At 36.0% G+C, this 18,882-nt stretch overlaps 1 long non-coding RNA gene across 2 annotated transcripts; it reads right to left on the reverse strand.

Moving 5' to 3' along the window:
* Positions 1 to 5,540: 5,540 nt before the first annotated feature.
* On the reverse strand, positions 5,541 to 18,789 carry LOC145937664 (uncharacterized). 2 transcript variants are annotated; one of them, XR_014425601.1, is made up of 5 exons: positions 18,645 to 18,789; positions 18,335 to 18,513; positions 16,032 to 16,942; positions 15,405 to 15,439; positions 5,541 to 5,729 (listed from the first exon to the last, which is right to left on the reverse strand). It is a non-coding gene; the product is annotated as an uncharacterized LOC145937664 (long non-coding RNA). The 2 variants fall into 2 exon arrangements; XR_014425600.1 differs by lacking the exon at positions 18,335 to 18,513.
* Between the last annotated feature and the right edge of the window lie 93 nt (positions 18,790 to 18,882).

An 18,882-nucleotide genomic window follows, 5' to 3' on the forward strand; every position in this document is an offset into this window, starting at 1 on the left:
CTCCTTTTGTCGCGCTCGCCGCCGACTCGTTTTAATGGATCCGAGAATGATCGGGATCTTCGAGAAGGCGGCGAAGCGACGTCGTGAGAATCCTTCGCCAACGAGAGCGCGTCTCTTTCTCTCCTTCTCTCGCACGGCATTCCTTCCCCGCTAACAGGATAGAGGGTAAACGGTGTCCCTGAAGGCAATCGGCATATTTGCCTCGCAACTTTGTAATAAGGCAAATGGTAATTCTATTCTTATTACGATACTTAATACTACGAAGGACGCGAGCGGATACGGGTCACGTGACACATTTTTGCGAGAGAAAAATTAAGATTTATCCCTGGCACGTTCTCTTGAAACGTGCGCGACAGGAAATTTGCTTTGATGCAAAATCTTGAATTGCAATGATACCTAAACCTAATCTTTTTACGATCGTAACTTGAAAAAAGGAAAAAATTGAGAAATGTGATTTTAATATATGAAAAAAATATGACAATGTTAATCTAATTTTTTCTCGATTTTATTACAATGACAATTTTATTCTTTTCATTAAAAAAATTGAAAAAAGTGATGATGATAAAAAAATATTCTTAAAGATATTTCTTTAATTAAAAGGATAAACTTTATTTCTCTCTCTCGCACGAGCAAATCGACGTTCACACACACATATGTATATGTATGCACGCGCATATATGCACATCGAGGCAGAGAGCAACGCGACGATACGGGACGGGACGAGACGGGACGGTGAATGCGAGTGAGACGCGATTGTGTGGGCAAGCGGAACGTGTCCTTGACTGCAGGAGTCCGCTATGTCCTACACACCCACCTACCGCATGCCGAGGAGAAGGAACGCACCGCTCGCGCCCGCGGGATTCGCATGCGGCGCGAGAGACGGACCAGGGCTCTCTTCGGAGAAGGAAGGAAGGGAGGAGGACGAGGGGATGGGGTATCCGACCCTCGGGCGATCCTTAACGAGGCGAGCACATCAAGAGGAAACTCTTTGCGCGCTTGTGCTCAGCAGTGACCTTCTGATCCCGTTTCTTTCCCTCGAGAGTGTCCGCGCCGCGGTCTTTTCGCATCCTCGCGAGCCCCACGGGACTCGTTAAATTATATAGTAGTATATTTGACAAGAATTGGCCTGCAAGTAACGCGTTGAATGCACGCGGATATGCAGCAAGTCTATCTTACATTAGTAATAATTCTCTAGTAGTAAATAGTTGTGAAATAATTTCTTAAAACTGATTTCTATTTTTCTATTTTTCCCTTTTTCTTACGAAATTCGTGATTTTTAAGTTATAAACAATTAGGCTACATTTAACTTTTTGGGTATATTCTGATATCATGATATTTAATTTAAAGTATATAATTGATAAGATATTTATTTAGATATGTTTATGATTTATGTTTATGATTTATGTTTATCAGCCTCTCAACAAACTGCGAATGTAGAATAGTTTAAAAAGTTCCGTGAAAAAAGCAATAATATCCTTTACACAAATCTGTATTAATAAGCTTATGAATATTTTTTTTTAAATGCCTGTTGTAAACTTCACCAATAATTACATCAACTTGTTCATCTCGTTTCTACGTCGTGCTTGCTTGTTGATGAAATCATCTGTTTTTTTTTTCTTCAAATTACACATTAAGATTTTCAGGTACGTAAAAATTAAAAAAAAATTTCTGTGTGATCGAATTGTTTGAATCAAAGATAGAAAGATTGAATTTGATAAAATATATCTTTTTCGCAGTTATTTTATTGAACTCCATAACTTCAGTTAAATCCTAATATGACCGATTTCGTCGTCGATTAACCGGAAGGAAGTACAATCGCGGAAATGCACGAGACTCTTCGTCCCTTGTCGTTCAACCTGGTACGTAATGTACATGAATAATGTACATAATGTCGCTCTCCGAGACAGGATTAACATATCGCGAATGATGGCTGTGGCTTTACACGCGTTACACGGGGTCTGACATTTCTACTCGTAAATTTGCGCGAGATGTTTTATTTCTCGGCCATAAGAATAATGCGAATATACATATACGTATATTGTATGTGTATATATATATATATATATATATATATATATATATATATATAGTATATGTATATATGTGTATATATCGCGCAAGATGTACAACGTAATCGCGTGAAGAATATGACACAATTTTCATAGTAAGGTACGCGCTTTTAAATATGGATGAGGCGATTATTTCATCGAGCTTGCGGTTCACGCATGGCACACTTGTGAGTCACCAAGTCGAGACCAGCGTTCGAATTCTTTTCATACCGAAAACGTCGATGTAAAATATCGTATCTCATCTACGACGCGCTATTCCTTAAGACTTAAGAGAGATCGAATTGTTAGAGTTGTTATCGTTATAGATAAAGAAAAAATGTTATTAAACTATGTTTATATAAAATAAAGCTTTGAACCTTCGATCGTTTACCTGAAATAAACACTTACTAATATTTCAAGATATTAACAATCTTGTCAACTAACAATCTAAATAATTAATACCTATGTTATTTTGCGCGTGTAGAGGCATTTGTCTTTCTCAAGATTTTAATTAATGACAAATAACAGAATGAGAGAGATTTAGAATGATTTTAAAGGGTGAATCGAGGATGGTTGTGAATAAATATATATATAATTGATTTTACGATTATGGATGATGTATATATACGACGATCAAAATATCTTAGCTCACATGTTAAAGATTTTTCACCCGAGATTTTTTTTGGGGGGGATAGCTACCGTGAAGGTACTATATTTAGCGCTTACAATTAGTACAATTTCCTCATGGCAACACGTGACACGTTCAATGGAAAAGGAGGACTTGACAAGAGAAATAGAAGGATGAAGAAAAGACTAGAGAGGAGGAAAAGGGGAACGGAAGAGAGAAGGCCACTGTCACTGCCGCGGCTACGGTGAGGTAATATCAGATTCCATGCCGTGAAACGCACCGGCGCCATTTTGTGCGACGCGCTGTTTTTCATTCTTACCAAGGGTAATTTTTCCAGCATTGTTTCTCGCCGAATGAATTTCAATTACGGCGTGACTCGACAGACACTGGTTTTTTCTCGGTCTTTTTTTAAAATTGCTACGTCATTAAAATGTTTGCAAAAAAAATGCTACTTTTAATGTAATGGTTGCACGTGTTTATTAAAACAATGCAAATGTACTTTGCATAAATCATTTACGTTTACGATCAATCAAATCTAAGTCGATTTAATGTTTAAAGAGAGAATGATCGCAATTTGCTTGGTACAAAAATACGCAAAATTTCGCGGAAAAATTGCGTGATTGATTTTACTCGGGTCAGACACGTGTAGAGGTCAAGTATAAGTTACTACAACGTAAAGATCAATGTATCTTCTCGCATGCATCGATCGATGATGAAAATAATCACAGTTTAACGTAAGAACCGATGATGCAAATGACGCGAGATTGCATAGATGAAGATACAGATCACGACGTAATTGTATGTCCCGATGCATTCGCGATAAGAAGAGGAATAAATAAATATAATAAGTCTAGATTTTTTTATCGTCTACGTCAATCGTTCTACGCTAAGCGTGATGGTTTTGCGTTCCGTTATCAGATCGCAAAATTTACAGTATTATCGCGAAAATAAAAAATAGAGAAAAGAGAATAAAAGGTCGCTATTAAAGGCATTTCGCAAAGGAAAGGACATCATTTACGTTTGAGAACATGAATATCATTCCTGCGGACCCGAATTAGATACGGGTGGCGAGGGGGGAGGGGGAGAGAAGGGAAACGTCGCGGTAAATGTTGTTTACCTAGGCGAGGACGATGACACCTAGCCGAAATGAGGTTCCGCGTCAGTCGGTAGTGCACTTGTTCGCTTCGGCGAGCTTCGTAGCCTTCGCTAGCCCCGGTTAGCATTTAGCATTCGTCGTCGTCCCGTGGTAGCGAGGATAAAGACGAGTCCGCGAGAGAAAAAGAGTGAAGAGAGAGAGCGAGGGGTTGTGGAGGGAAAGGGGAGAGAGGAGACTATGTAGAAGAAGACGAGAGGGGGGCACGAGCCTCGCAGGACATTCACCTCTCTTGTGGGTCTCTCCGCAAGAGACTCGAGCCGCCGCCATTACACAATCGCCGCCGAGGCTGTTCGGCACGTTCGTTCCTCGGCCATGGTCGCCATCTTGGTACCGGTCTCGCGGTGTGCGCCGGCTACGGTTCAAGATCTCCACGGTGAAGGTCTTGAAGCGTATACCGTGCACGCTCGCGCGAGAAATCCGTGCGATATCTCTTTCGTTGGTAGATTCGTATGAAGCAATCGCCAACCGCACGTACATATACACATACGATACCAAGTAGCATCGAATACGGCGATGTCGCGAATTTAATTTCAGTGTGAATCGGTCGAATATATACAAGAGTATAAGTATTAAAAAAATAATTAATGATGTATCAGAATTTATGTAATTTTTTTTCAGCATTATATATATATTATATTATTTCTGTCAAATATAACTCTGACATCATCATATCTCTAAAGGTTGAAGATTTCAACCTATGACAGATATGAGATATATTTTGCCTTAATCGTGTTTCTATAAACTGGACACATGCTCGAATCATTTCTTTATTAATATTAGAAAAGATGTAATAATTTAATAGGCTATCTTTTGTTCCATCGTATGACTTGAGTATCGTGTAATTTTATAAGATGTTTATGTGTCTAATCTTTGTGCTGGACAAATTTTTCCTCTTGGCAATGTAATATTGTGGATTACAAAGGAAAAAAAAGTTAATTGTACATTCGATTACGCCGCGTATGGAGAAACCGAAGGCGTATGGGAGATTCGAATGCCTGGATAGGTGAGAGAGAGGCCAGGAGTACCCAAGATGTTTAGTCGACCCACGTAGGCCGCGTATATGTATGTAGGACCAACATTACGAACCACGCGGTGAAATCACGTGATGGCGTTACGAAACGAAAACCTGCCGAGCACCAAAATTCAATGTCGAAGTCGACGAACTTTCGAAATAGGAGCGAGGCCGCAACAGAGAATGCGCCGTCATATGAAAGATATGATGGAACGCGATCGAGAGAAATTATAATAACAAATTTATCTGGCAACTACAGAAGCTTGAGCTTGTTTAAAATTTAAAAGAATTTAAAGCTCTCATATATTAAATATAGGTATATCAAATCAAAAAATATTCACTCGAGATCCGGAAGATTGTTTGAATGTCATAATAATTTAAAAGTTTTGTAGGAGATACAATTTTAGTCTTAATATAGTGAAAAATATGAAGTATTTGTGATCATATCGCGTGCAAAAAAAAAAAAGAATGGAAAGATATATGTATATCGTTCAAGGAATCCGGCGTTATATCCGGTTGCGTTATAAAATTGGAGCTAATCAATGGTCGCTCCTTTTTGCTTCAAACTTGCGGCTTCGCGACAAGCTGAAATTGGTTTTCAACGAGCCAGCGAGCATCGTAACTTTGCTCTTGTTAGCCGCTATGTTGCCAGTTGAGCAAATTATGAAATTCTTTCGCGTATCTACCTGTTGGCTGGTCTGGATCCTCACCGCGTGATTCCTCAAGAAGCGATTCGCGTCGAATAACTACGCATGTCGATCTTGTAGCACTCGATGCCAAAATGGTCAGAAAAATCGATCGAATCAATTTTCTTGTTCCCAGTTTATTTCACATGCTTCTTTCCTATTATCCGGCGAATATCTCGATCTTTTTCATTTTTCTTTACTGAAACAAAAAAATCGACGTACATGGTCAGCACATAAAAATCTCGATCGATGAACAAATAGCAAAAACATCTTTCAATATAATTTTTTTATAAAATATACGAATCCAATAATTAGTTGCAAATAATATTTGTATTATTTAGACATAAACTTTTATTATTATTATTCAGTATCGGCGCGCAATATCGTGTAACGAAGTAAATTAAAAATTCTCACATTCCTGGTGCGTATATTTTCTGTATATTAATTAATGATAAGAGAGAAGGTTTTGACCTCGCGAATAGTTCACCTCGACGGTGATTGTTTGGTGATTTCGGCTATAAATTACCGGGATTACGTGCTACGTGTCACACGGCTCACATGCGCGTCTTGGGTCTCGAGTCTCGAGGCGATTCGTGGGACGCGGACTCGGCTCAATGTACGTGAACGTCCGCGCGTAAGTAGGCCGGTCGGTTTGGTTCCTTATCCCGTTACCGCGGAAGAGACACGTGTAATAACAAGCATTACGCATCCTGATGTATGCGTTTTCAATCTTCATTTACGTTGTCTTTTTTTTCTTTTTCTATCCGCAAGTCTCGCAAGATTAATATGTAATATTACTCATACTAGTCACGATAACATATGTAACAAAATTAAATTTCTGATAGCTTTTTTTCGGTAATCCTAAACGATCTCATCTTATGAGATTCCCATTTAACGTTTCAATACTTGGTACCAACGATTCAATGTCAATAGTCATTGTAATAATAGGTACTAGTATTGTGCGCTCTGGACTATTTATAAAATTATTAAATTGAGTTTGTAATGAATAACAAGTATGATAAAATGCTAAGAAAACACCTGCAATTCTCAACCTTGTTTTGTGTATGAATGTACGAAAAGGAGGAAAAATGGACTTGAGGAAAAATGATTCTCAATATCGCATGTAGATGAAACGAGATTTATTTGTAATGCAAATGGAAATATTGACGATCTGGTTTCTTAGCGTGTTTCAAAAAAGCAGTTGACGATATATGATATATAGATAGCCTCTTAAAAAATTGATTCGTGGCTTGAAAAAGGCATTCGAGAGTAAAAATCCACTTTTCCACGCGTTTCTTCTCCTCGGGAGGAACGATTCTTCGACGACCGCATTAATTTCTCGCTTCCGCGGACAGCGCGACGGTTCGAAAAGAGAAAGAGCCTGCCGGCGTGTTACAGTGTTCAGGTGTAATAGTCGGTTGAGTAAGAAGAAAGCGGCCTTGCGCTACTTTCCATCGTTAGATAATATCGGTAATACAATTTTCACCCGACTCTCGCAGCTTATCGTCGTCTGTCTGGCGATACTTGGCCAAGAGATGCAAATGAATCGAATCAAATAACAAAAACCGTTCATTATATATATATGTGTATGTAAAAATAAAATGAAAAGTGGGCGGTTTAAATGACATTTCAATGACAGAACCGTCAAAATATGGGTGTTTAAAAATAACGATTTATGAATTACTCTCTTCGAACGCAATCCTGATTTATTTCCAACGAGTTTTCAAAACATCCACCCGAAACTTTATGATTTTTATTCGCGATTCGTTGTCTTGTGCGAAGGAAAAAGATTCGGTAAGATCGAGAATCGCCTGGGTTCAGTAGGTCAAGGCTGTGGGTGAGAGTTCGAGAATAATCCGTCTCTTTCTGTCTCTTTCTGTCTCTTTCTGTCTCTTTTCGTCTCTTTTCGTCTCGCTTTCGGGTCGCTCCGATGACAGAGAGAGACGATACAACGAAGAAAGACCGAAAAAGGAATCACGACGGAGGACGGGACGCGAGGCATTTTATTCCACAGCCGTAACACTTTTACAGATCATGTTGCCGCGTTGCGTAACTGTCATTGCGCAATCAAGACGTTAGCTAATCGCCGAATGTTACAATCCGGACACCGTTAGACGGATAGTTAATCACGAATAGGACAAGTATCCGTATCTATATGTGTATGCGTCGAGTATTTGCACGACAAACCGGTGATTATTTAGAAGAAATCCCTTTTTTAATATTGACAAGCATTATGTCTACTTGGGCGAGACTACTTCTTCCTGTAGATTACTGTAGAAGAAACAACGCCGGTTTCTGATTTTTTTGTTTTCACTTCTCGGTGAATAATAGATTCTTAAAAGGAATATTTAATATTTTGCATCAAGATCGCGATATACAAATATATTAATACCGATAAAAGATCAAAAAGAAAGAAGTTTTAAAAATACCCGTTTGCGTTTTCAATAAATAAATAATAAACACGGAAAATCTCTTATAGATACTTAAACCCGGGGCTGTTCGTATTCTAATACAGTTTTATCCATATTCATTTTTCTTGCATCATATCAAAATCTGGATATTTCTTGATAAAGCAAGTCATAAAATTTAGAAATACATATATATTAAAAATTTTGCTACATTATATATTTGAAACATGAAATTTAAATAAATTCGAATGAAACGACAGACTCGGGTGAAATCTTTCTAATATATTTGTATTATTATGAACCAATTGAAAAGTTCATTTCTAAATCATTTTAAATCTTCATATTTAAAAAATGTAAAAAATTTGTATATCGCTTTGTAATTGTGTTATTTTTTCATTTTTTTTTAAATATGAATTAAAATGAGTTGGAAATAAATTAATCGTTAAAAATCGATAAAATAATAAGCGATGAATGGATTTTAGCGCCGATGCAATTTGTCGCCTCGAGCCCTGATTGCACTTGTCGGTTCGGCGCCGGCGAATCGAGTCAGTAGGGTCGTTCTAACGGAACGTATCGTGTCGCGCTGCGCGTTACGCATACGGTAAGGTAAGGTAATCCCCCGGATCGTCAGATGTGCGTTCAGCCTTCCCAAGGACACGATGAGCGAAAGTGTCCACCGTTTAGCGAGGACCTCGATTGGCCCTCGGGGGAAAAGAGCGTCGCGAGAAACAAATTACATTTTTTATTAGTGACGACAAAAATTTAATCTAAATCCATTGAAACCCGTATGGTACCGTTATATCGTAAAATATAAATGCAATTTTCAACAAATCCCTTGTTGTCTTCGGAGCAATAATATGTATATAATTGAATTTTCACTCGATTCGCAAGATTGATTTGTAATCTCCGAGCCTTAATTAAACATAGTTATTTCGCGTCTTACGCAAATTACTGAGAGACACAGCAGAGTATGTGTCGATGAACACGGATATATATGAACTCGATATATTAATTCGTCGACTGATAAAGTCGTCGGCGTCTCGAAGAAGGAGTCAACGAGCACACGAGTTCAGCGGTGCTGAATGTAAGCGAACATAACTGTTTTATTAAACCGTAAGCCGCGTCTTCGCGTTCAACGGCTACTTATGTAATCGAAAACACGGAGAGTGAAAATCGAGCGCGATCCTACTTTCGTCGGCGCGAGAAGACGCGCCTCCCGGCGCTTTTGCCGGAGTTTGTGTATCGCCTTCCATCGAGAGTCGCAAGATCCGACTTTTCGCTATATGAAGTCGTTAAGGCCACGTATTTTGGTGTAACGTAGCAAGAGCGAATCTAAAGCGGGCACCAAAGTCGGCGACCGTGAAAGAGAAATGGGCATCGATTTTCCGCCAAGATGTCCCGATAACGATGACCGAAAATTATCATGAGAATTGCGAACCGCAAGTTAAATGATTCATTGACAAAATTGCGCACAATTTTTCGTCTAAAATTTAAGTGACGTTGATAAGGTATTTTAGAAAGGTCAAGGCTAGTCGTATCAGGCAAATCAGACACTCCTAAGGGTCAAGGTGACAACGAGTCTGTTTTATCTCACGATCCGTCTATCTAATTCGCGATCAAAGCTCGATCGAGTTGTCGCCATTCGCTGGTTTACGCACGTGTCAAGGGCGCGCCGTACATTTAAATTGGAATCGTTTTATCGGCATCGCGATCTAGCGTTCGCCGTGTCCCCGTTAGCCGTTTCTTTAACAAGGTCACATCGCGAAGGTTCAACGCACGAACGAGCTACGACGGAGAATTATTCCGCATAGCAGCGTTTCTACGATCGTTATCGGCCGACCGATCTCGCTAGAATTCTTTCGCTTGTGCGATCTGTATTTCTCTAGCCTAACAATTTGTCATCGTCGCAGACATATAGCTGTGCGCGTGAAGATAACTCTAAATTTAGTCAGAAAATGCGTAAATTTAAATGCGCCCCAATAATAAATATGAGACTGATGTAATAATTTATTGTCATATGCAGAAAAGTGTCACAAATCATCTCTGTTTCTAAATTTTCATCTTTATATAAAAAAATGTTTATATATATGATATATTTATTACGAATTAATGGTTTCGAAATGATTTCTGGAATAAAATAGAAAAAATTTGATAATAATATAATCGGCGATAACTTATTTCTCGAGCTATATCGGTTAATCAAATCAGCTGTTGCGATCAGCTGAGCGCTAGAGAATTTGTCAACTTTTGACAAGTTCAATAATTTTCGTGCTTGTTTGACCGCATTCGCTCATCCCGGTATTCACTTTCTTACTTTCGATTATCATGACGAAGTTGGAGATACGATGTTAAAACGGCGCGGATAACGTTAGCGTGAACGGTACACCCGTGAACTGTTATCCTTGCGGAGAGAAGCAGACGAGGGGACCCACTGGCCCAGCGATCAAGTCGCGGCACTCAGTTCGTTTAACAATGTCGTTTCGTCAACAGTCTCGAAACGAACATTCCATCGATAACTATACATATTATATTAGACGTTTGGTGAAACAATGTTTAGTGCGAATATCGTGTGCTTCAATTATATGTATATCGTCTCTTTACAAGTACCCCGGGAAATGTCTTTAGTGTTGCGCAAACTCTCTAGGATATGAAAGAGAAATTTTTTTCAAAATTAAAGTCGACCCACGAAATAATTATAAGATAATTGCGAAATTTAATGAAGATTTCTGTTCACTGCTGTGTAGTTTTATAAATCAACATACTAACTCGAGAATTAAATTATGTTGAAATGTATATACATATTAATATCTTAATTTAATTGCAGGAGTATAGATTGATTCGTCTAAATTCTAACGAATCTATCCGAGCAGATTATCTTATTAAGCGCCGTGTGAATGAGATAATACATTCATTGTGTATGTGTTATCATCATGTGCGTATTACATATACAAATACAAATACAACAGCGTGCGTTGCGTAATAAGTTATAAGGTATTGTGATGTGAAGAAAGATAAATTGTTTCGGCTTTTTCTCTAAAATCTCTCTTACAAGGTCATAAGAATTTTCTAAACGTTTTGAAAAAAATATGAATGATTAGGTAATGAAACACTCGCTGATAAATAGCCATTACTGTATTGTAAGGTAAAAGACTTAAATGCTTTAAACTTTAAATGTTTGATGCTTTTTTAAGTTTATGTGCGCGATATATAAATCCTAAAATCCTAAAAACTTGAAAAGAACAATGAAAATATCCATTAATATATTCAATTACGATAAACAAAATTTCCGTCTTCAGTGTTAAATTATTTTGCGAGTGGTGGCAAAAAAAGAGCTAACCACGTGGAATTTGTGTTTTGCAGTCTCGTATGAATAATTAATGATGCGCAAAATATGTGAATAAAAACGTGATGCATAAACACATTTTCTACGGAAAAGAAGATTTCATTCTTACATCTTTCTATTTTTATATGTATATATAGTGTGGAATAATTAAAAAAAAAATTGATGTAAAAATATGTACTAATTATGTCAAAATATCTTTAAATAAATATTTTAATTCGTGGTAAATATTTTTGTTTAATCGTAAATTATATCGAGATGTTTGAAGAAAAGAAACCTGACGATCGCTTCTCAAAGTATATAGTTCGAATTATAGTTGGAATCAATCGGAAGAAACCAGACGAAGAGTCTGGATGTGTGTCTTCCTCGAGCGAAATTCCTCGGATAAAATCAAATACGGGGGATACGGCGAATAGCCGGGGATTATAAAGAGTGCAAAACACGCAGATTCTTCGTGGCTGGTGCGCCTTTTTACCGATGCGATGGAGGAAGGTGGCATCCCATCGGCCATATTGGTTCGGCGGAAGGGTCGTCCCGGGGAAGTCCGCGGTAGAGAATGAATGCGGGCTTGACCGAAAGAGAGATAAAAAGAGAGAGAGAGAACGCGTCGTGTATAAGAGAAGAGAAATGCGGTGGTAAAAGAGAGGATGGGGAATAGTAACGCGCAGTGCCCGGACAACGCTCCCGCTGGTGCTGGGGCCAACTAACGGTCCAAACCACCACCACCACCATCACCACCATCGCCACCATCAACATTGCCATCGTCACAAGCAACGCGAACCTCGCTTCGATAGTCCTCATCATCATCCTTCTCCTCCTTTTGCGCTTCTCTTCGCACACATGGTTTTTCCTCCCTTCCTCTCGTCATCCCTTCGTCTTTGTCTTTGTCTTTGTCTTCGTCTTCGTCTCTTTCTCGCGCGCGTGTTGTGCACAGAGATCCTTTTAATTTTAAACTATAAATTCCCCGACTGGCGTCTTTTTACCATTTCCTTTTACTACATTTCCTCTCACGACGGATTCCGCGAACGCAGGCAAACGTGGCGAAGAGACAACTCAGGCGTGAACGCGCGCGCATGTATGTAAAGGTATTCGACATGGAGAGGAATTTTTGCGCACGTTCGAGGATCACTAAGACGGTATATCTTATCGTATCCGGTACTTCTCCGGTTCTTTATCATTCTTAAGGAGAATGGAATAAGCAGCCCCGGTACAAGTAAGGCCCGTTTAACTCGTGAATATGAAAGTGGAGTCTATTTTACAAGACGCGCCGTCCTTATTGAAGTAATTTAACGAGAATGCGCTACACACTTGAAGCTTAAACACACTCGTGCGTATTTTTGCGATATTACTGCAGCGTGTAGTTGCTATTTTTAGATACTAACGTATAAAGATACCACCATCCTCTACGCGGCCATAAAAGCTGGATGGAACTCGGATATGACCGTTCGAGCAGGAGAGAAGAATGAGGAAACCTCATATCCGCACACTGTATTTGCGCACGATTACAAACGGATCCACGAATAAAGAACTACATCCCTCGCGCTACGATCAAAGGTCCGAGAAACTCTCGAGTTACAAGATGCTCGCGGTAGACCTAACCGTCTATCGTTTTATTTTTTTCTGTCGTTTTTTTACAGCATATCGCAAGCGAGCTCTCAAATCTTGCACAAATCCATCGTTCTCTTTCTCGCATTTTCTTTCTATAAAAGGATCAGAATAAAGAGCAACGCGTTTGCACATAGCTCGAAAAAAAGATTCTTAATTTTCAATATCAAATGTAATTGAAAATATTTTGTAATTATTTAAATAAATATCCATTCTCTACACATGTAAAAAAATATTTTAAACATAAAATTGTACGCAGCAATAATGGATTTTGGAAAGCAATTTTTAAACAAATTTACAAATTTACAGGGATCCTCAAAGGGCAAAGAGAGAGGATACCAAAAAGAGAGAGAAAAAGAAAGAGAAAGAGAGCGAGAGAGAGGAAGTGGGAGGTAAACGTTTTTGTTCAAGAGTAATAGTCATAGAAAGGAAAGGTCAGCATTGGATAAATTTTTTCAGCGTCGTATTATTACTTTCTATAGACGAGGTCATAGGTATGTAAATGCCTAATAATGAAGCGGAAAAATAGAGCAATCCGGCGTGACAGTAAATCACGATTCGGCCTTTAACATAATCCGAATGAGATTATTTGTGCGAAGGTGCCAAGGATTTTCTCCTAATGCATATACGTAGTTAGACTTTTCTTTTCATCCACAAACATCGGATATTTTATTGTTAGCCATTACGCAAATAAACCGCAGTTAATAAGATCAGGTTTCCTTTCTAAAAAAGGCATGTTAAGTCGATTCTCGCAAGTAGTGTTGCCTTCTTTTTCGCGATGCTGATTGGCTGTCTCGATTCGCGTTGTGCGTTATATTCCTAGCATCGAGAAGCTGTCATCGCGAGGATTAGCAGTTTGACAGTTTAAACAAAATTAAATTAAATTAAATAATATATTTTAATACTTTAAATTTGATTAATATTTTTGACAGTTATCAGCTGATGTCTGCCAAATAATATTAATCGCAGATAAAGTATTATAACTATTATATTACTTACAAAATATTATATTACTTACAAAATATTATTATTTTAATTATAATATGTTGTAAATAATATAATATGTTATAATATGTACTTATAATATATACTTTTTCCGCGATTAATATTTTTTGACAGAAATCAGCTGATAACTGTCAAAAATATTAGTCGAATTTAAAGTATTAAAACATATTATTATATTTTATTTTATTTTAAACAAACTGTCAAACTGCTAACCCTCGCAGGGGTGGCAATGAGAGGCCTCTCGAGAGAGGCTGTCCAAAATAAAATTAAATAAAATAATAATGTTTTAAATAATATGTTATAATATTTAAAACTCGGTTAATATTTTTGATAGTTATCAGCTGATAACTATCAAGAATATTAATCAAGTTTAAAATATTATAACAAATTTAAAACATTAATATTATTTTATTTAATTTTATTGTGGACTAACTGCTAACCTTCGCGATGAGCGATGACAGCCTCTTGATACTATATGAATATAACACACAACACGTATCGAGATGGTTGATAGTTGATCAGCATCGTGAAAAAGAGGCAACAAAATACTTCGAGACTTTTGAAAATCGACTTAACATTTAACATGCCTTTTTTAGAAAGGGAAAATGTATTTAAATAAATAGATATTTAGATATAAATTTGTTTGAATTCTCAAGAAATTATTTTTAATTTTCAATATTTGGATATTTAAGATTTATTAACAATATAAAAAAAATCGTTATTTTTATAGTAATATCTTATTTTATCAACTGTAATAATAAACATATAGGTAGATAATTTCATTAAAAAGTAACTCAATAAGTTTCTTAGAATTATTTTCATGACATAATTTATTTCATGAAAATAATTATAAAAAGCTTATTAGTTACTTTTTAATAGAATTATCTACCTACATATTTATTACTACAGTTGATAAAATAAGATATTAGAAGTCAAGTTATCGATAAACTTGCATAAATAAATTTGGAGAAAAAATAAAATTAGCGCATTATAAAAATAGATATAATTTAATTATTAACGCGCGTTCTATTAAATTAATTGAAATGTGTTATTTTATAACACATTTAACATTTCTTATTTTTTATGTTTATAACAAATGCACGTTGAAAAAATCTCTATTATAATACACATTCAAAAATTAAACATATATACAATAATTTATCTTAATTCATTTATTTCGAGATAATGAATTTGTGATATATATAATATATATTTATATATAATATTACGATTAATTTGACACTTTAATTCTTTTAATGTGTAATAAGTATAAAAATAAAAAAAGGTAAATTTGGATATCAAACAATTTGCAAGAATGAAAATAAGAATAAAAAGAATTTTACCGATTCATCTATTATTGCAAATTATATTATAATTATCAGAGAAAAGAGATTTATTCCTAATACTTTTATATATGTATATGTATATATATATATATATGTATATGTATTAAAATATTTGATATAATTTTCACAAATACATTATACCTTAAAATTTTTAATAATTCAACACTTACCAATTTGATGATGCGGAATTGTAGACAATGTTAATCTGTAAAATATAAAGTATAAATATTAAAACAATTATTAAAATATTTAAATAATTTATATTTTAAATCATTTTTTGAAATATTAAAATTAATTTGAAAATTTTAATATTAATTTTAATGTTTCAAAATGATTGTATTATGCGCATAGTTAACTTTTGTTATTTACTTTAAGATATTAAAAAACTACTTAATTTGCATAGAAATATTTTTTAAAGAAAGATAGAAATAATTATAAAAAATATTTAAATTAAAATATTTTACTATTTATTTTTACTATTAAATATTTTAATTTAAATATAATAGTAAAAAAATCTAGGTACGCATTACATAAATAATTATATCTACATATCTCTTAAATATAATACAATGTAAAAATTGCATTTTATACATATACAAATATTTATTATTAAAATATTTATTATTAAAAAATTATTATATTTATTAATAAATATTCTAAGTATTTCAAAATATAAAATCCAGGATATTTTATATTCATTATTATACAATGTAAATTTTAAATCATTATCGCGAAGATAAATAGATAATCTCACAAATAACAAATGAAAAGTTAAATAAATTATAAATTATATTTACCCTATCGTTGCTCCGCCGTTGCCCGATGCCTGGCCCGGCCCACTTCTCTCTCTCTCTCTCTCTCTCTCTCTCTCTCTCTCTCTCTCTCTCTCTCTCTCTCTCTCTCTCTCTCTCTCTCTCCGCACCGTTCCTTTATGGCACTCATTCGAAACACTTGCACTCGCGTTATTTTTTTCGTCGCGACGCGCGGCGACGCCCAGATTTTAGATATCACATTTCGACGCGTTTCGGTAAAACGCGAGAATCGCGAGAGCTTATTCGCGCGCGAATAAAACCGATGCTCTGTTTTTGCGTCGCCGCTTTTTTCAAGGCCCACTTATCGGAAGGCCTCATCGAACGACGATGATGCGGCGACTACTTCACGACGCACTCAGGAGTCGCCGATATTCCAAGAAATAGGCACTACAGTTCGCTATGTTTTATATATCACAATTCAACGACGTAGAAATCGGATCGACAACGCCGAAAAACTCGGGAAATTCGCGTCGAAAGCGCAACGGTAATTCGATCCGCCCGTGCGATCGCCATCACGATGTCGGTACACGATTTCGCGACGCAATCGGCTTTGTACGATAATTAAAAACACTAAACTCACACTTGTACTATCGCGGACCGGCGATGAGCGTGTAAACGTTGATCGCGAACAACCGAAAATGCACCTGGCAACAGACAGGTTTGTGCCAGTTATGGGACGCGCAGCACGCCAAGGTCGCAAACACGTAATGGCGGTGATCGCGGCGTACGCAGTGATGCCACCTTCAGGTCGCGCAACGAGTGGCGCCGGGGGGTGGGGGGAGAGGCGCGGTGGGGGGCGTACGTGCGAGCTCGGAGCTCGGCTCGGCTCGGCTCGGCTCGGATCGGGTCGGCTCGGCTCGGCTCGGCTCGGCGGTCCGGGCAACTCCAACTGATAACTGTAAAAAATAATTATGACATATTATTTAAAAGATATTATTATTTTAATTTTTATAACATATTATTTTAAATATTAATTAGCAATTTAACTCCTTAATCAGCTGATTTCTGTCAAAAAATATTAATCGCAGATGGGTTATTATAACATATTATTTACAACATATTACTATTTTACATTTTATAATATATTATTACTTTAAAATTTAATTAGCAAATTACCACCTTATTAATATTTTTCGTCAGAAATCAGCTGACTATACATATATGTTATAAACATTATATTAATAATGTTATAAAATTTAAAATAATATGTTTTAAATAGAGAGAATGTTATAGAACTTTAACCTCGATTAATATTTTTTGACAGTAAGCTGATTTCTGTCAAAAAATATTATTAGTTAATTAACGTTTTATTAATATTTTTTGACAAAAATCAGCTAGTTAAAGCATTAATTTGTTAATTAAATTTTAAAATAATAAAATGTTATAAAATGTAAATTAGTAATATGTTGTATATAATATACAATATATTATAATGCCTTATATATCTGCTATATTTTATATTTTATATTAATTAAAAATTATTATTTATTTTTTGCTTAAAGCTCATTTGTCACATAAAAATTATGAGAGATTATATTTAAAATGACAACAGGTTTGTAAGATAATGTATTAAAATGTACAGAAAACAAAAATGCTTATTTCTATTCTCTGTACATATTTTAATACAATCTCTTACAAAGATTTATAACATTTTGAATATCTTTTAAAATTTCTACGGAACAAATAAATTCTAAACAAGAAATTAATTTTTTTAATTATATAAAATAAATAATACATATATATATATATATATATATATATATAAACTTATATAAATATACATATAAATAGGTTAAATAGGAAAATTAGCAAAGAAAAAAGTACTATTAAAAAATGGATAAATGTGCAGAAAAAAACTCTGCGCGTGTCAAATGACCACAACAGCTGTTGCGTATATATTCATTGCATATTCTAAACCGATGGAAAATAAAGAATTTCAGAGAAAAGCGGGTATTGAGAAAAAAAAAAGGATATAGAACAAGACAAGAACCAGATTTTTTAGCGGGATCGCCGAGCGTTCTTTCTCTAAGGTACGTCGCGAATAATAAACTATGCACACACACGGTCGCGAATAATAAGCCGTGCGTGCATCGGGACCGTATTGCATTACGCATTCTATCGACGCTCCTTCCGGAAAAAGATGGATGAAAAAAAAAACTCAGACGTCCGCGTCTTGGTCAGCAAGACCTCCTGACCTCTTTTGTAATCTTGTCTTTCTCAAATCTTGGGCGTTTGAAACCGCGAGCAGCCTAATGAATTTAGACAACCAGAAAAAAGGAAACAATCACCTGCGTAAAAAAACTCTCGATCGAGAGTGTAAAATATCTTCGGTATACCAGGCTTCGTTTTCACAAAGTGAATGAAACTTGAAGAATTAGTAATATCCTCTCGCTTGAAGCTTTCGTAACTTTCAACGAATATCCTTTTACACGAGAATATCTTCGAAGCTCTTCTCCAAAAACGAAGCCTAGAACGACAAACATTTTAATATTTTTATGCAAGTGCAATCTAACCTAAAATGGCGGTTCCCGCATACAACGCGTTCACCTACGATTCTAGCCAATTTGTTTACATGAAAATTATAAGAACTCTTCTTACCTTGAATGTACAGAAGGCTTCTCTTCTCGTTTCGAAGGAAGGATCGCCGTAATTCCATCGTTGGTCGCCACTACGTTCCCGAAAAACACTCGAGTAAAATTACGCGACAAACTGCACTTACGTTATCGCGTGCGCGAATTGAAATTCGGAGTAGGGATGCAAAGTTTATCGATATTTATCGATACTATCGACAAGACCAACTATCGATAGTTGTCGACAAGAAGGTGAAGGAGAAGTC

Source organism: Prenolepis imparis, unplaced genomic scaffold (assembly GCF_030444845.1).
Source record: "Prenolepis imparis isolate NDT839.2.m4 unplaced genomic scaffold, iyPreImpa1.0 SCAF_6, whole genome shotgun sequence".
Taxonomy (NCBI): Eukaryota; Metazoa; Arthropoda; class Insecta; order Hymenoptera; family Formicidae; genus Prenolepis; species Prenolepis imparis.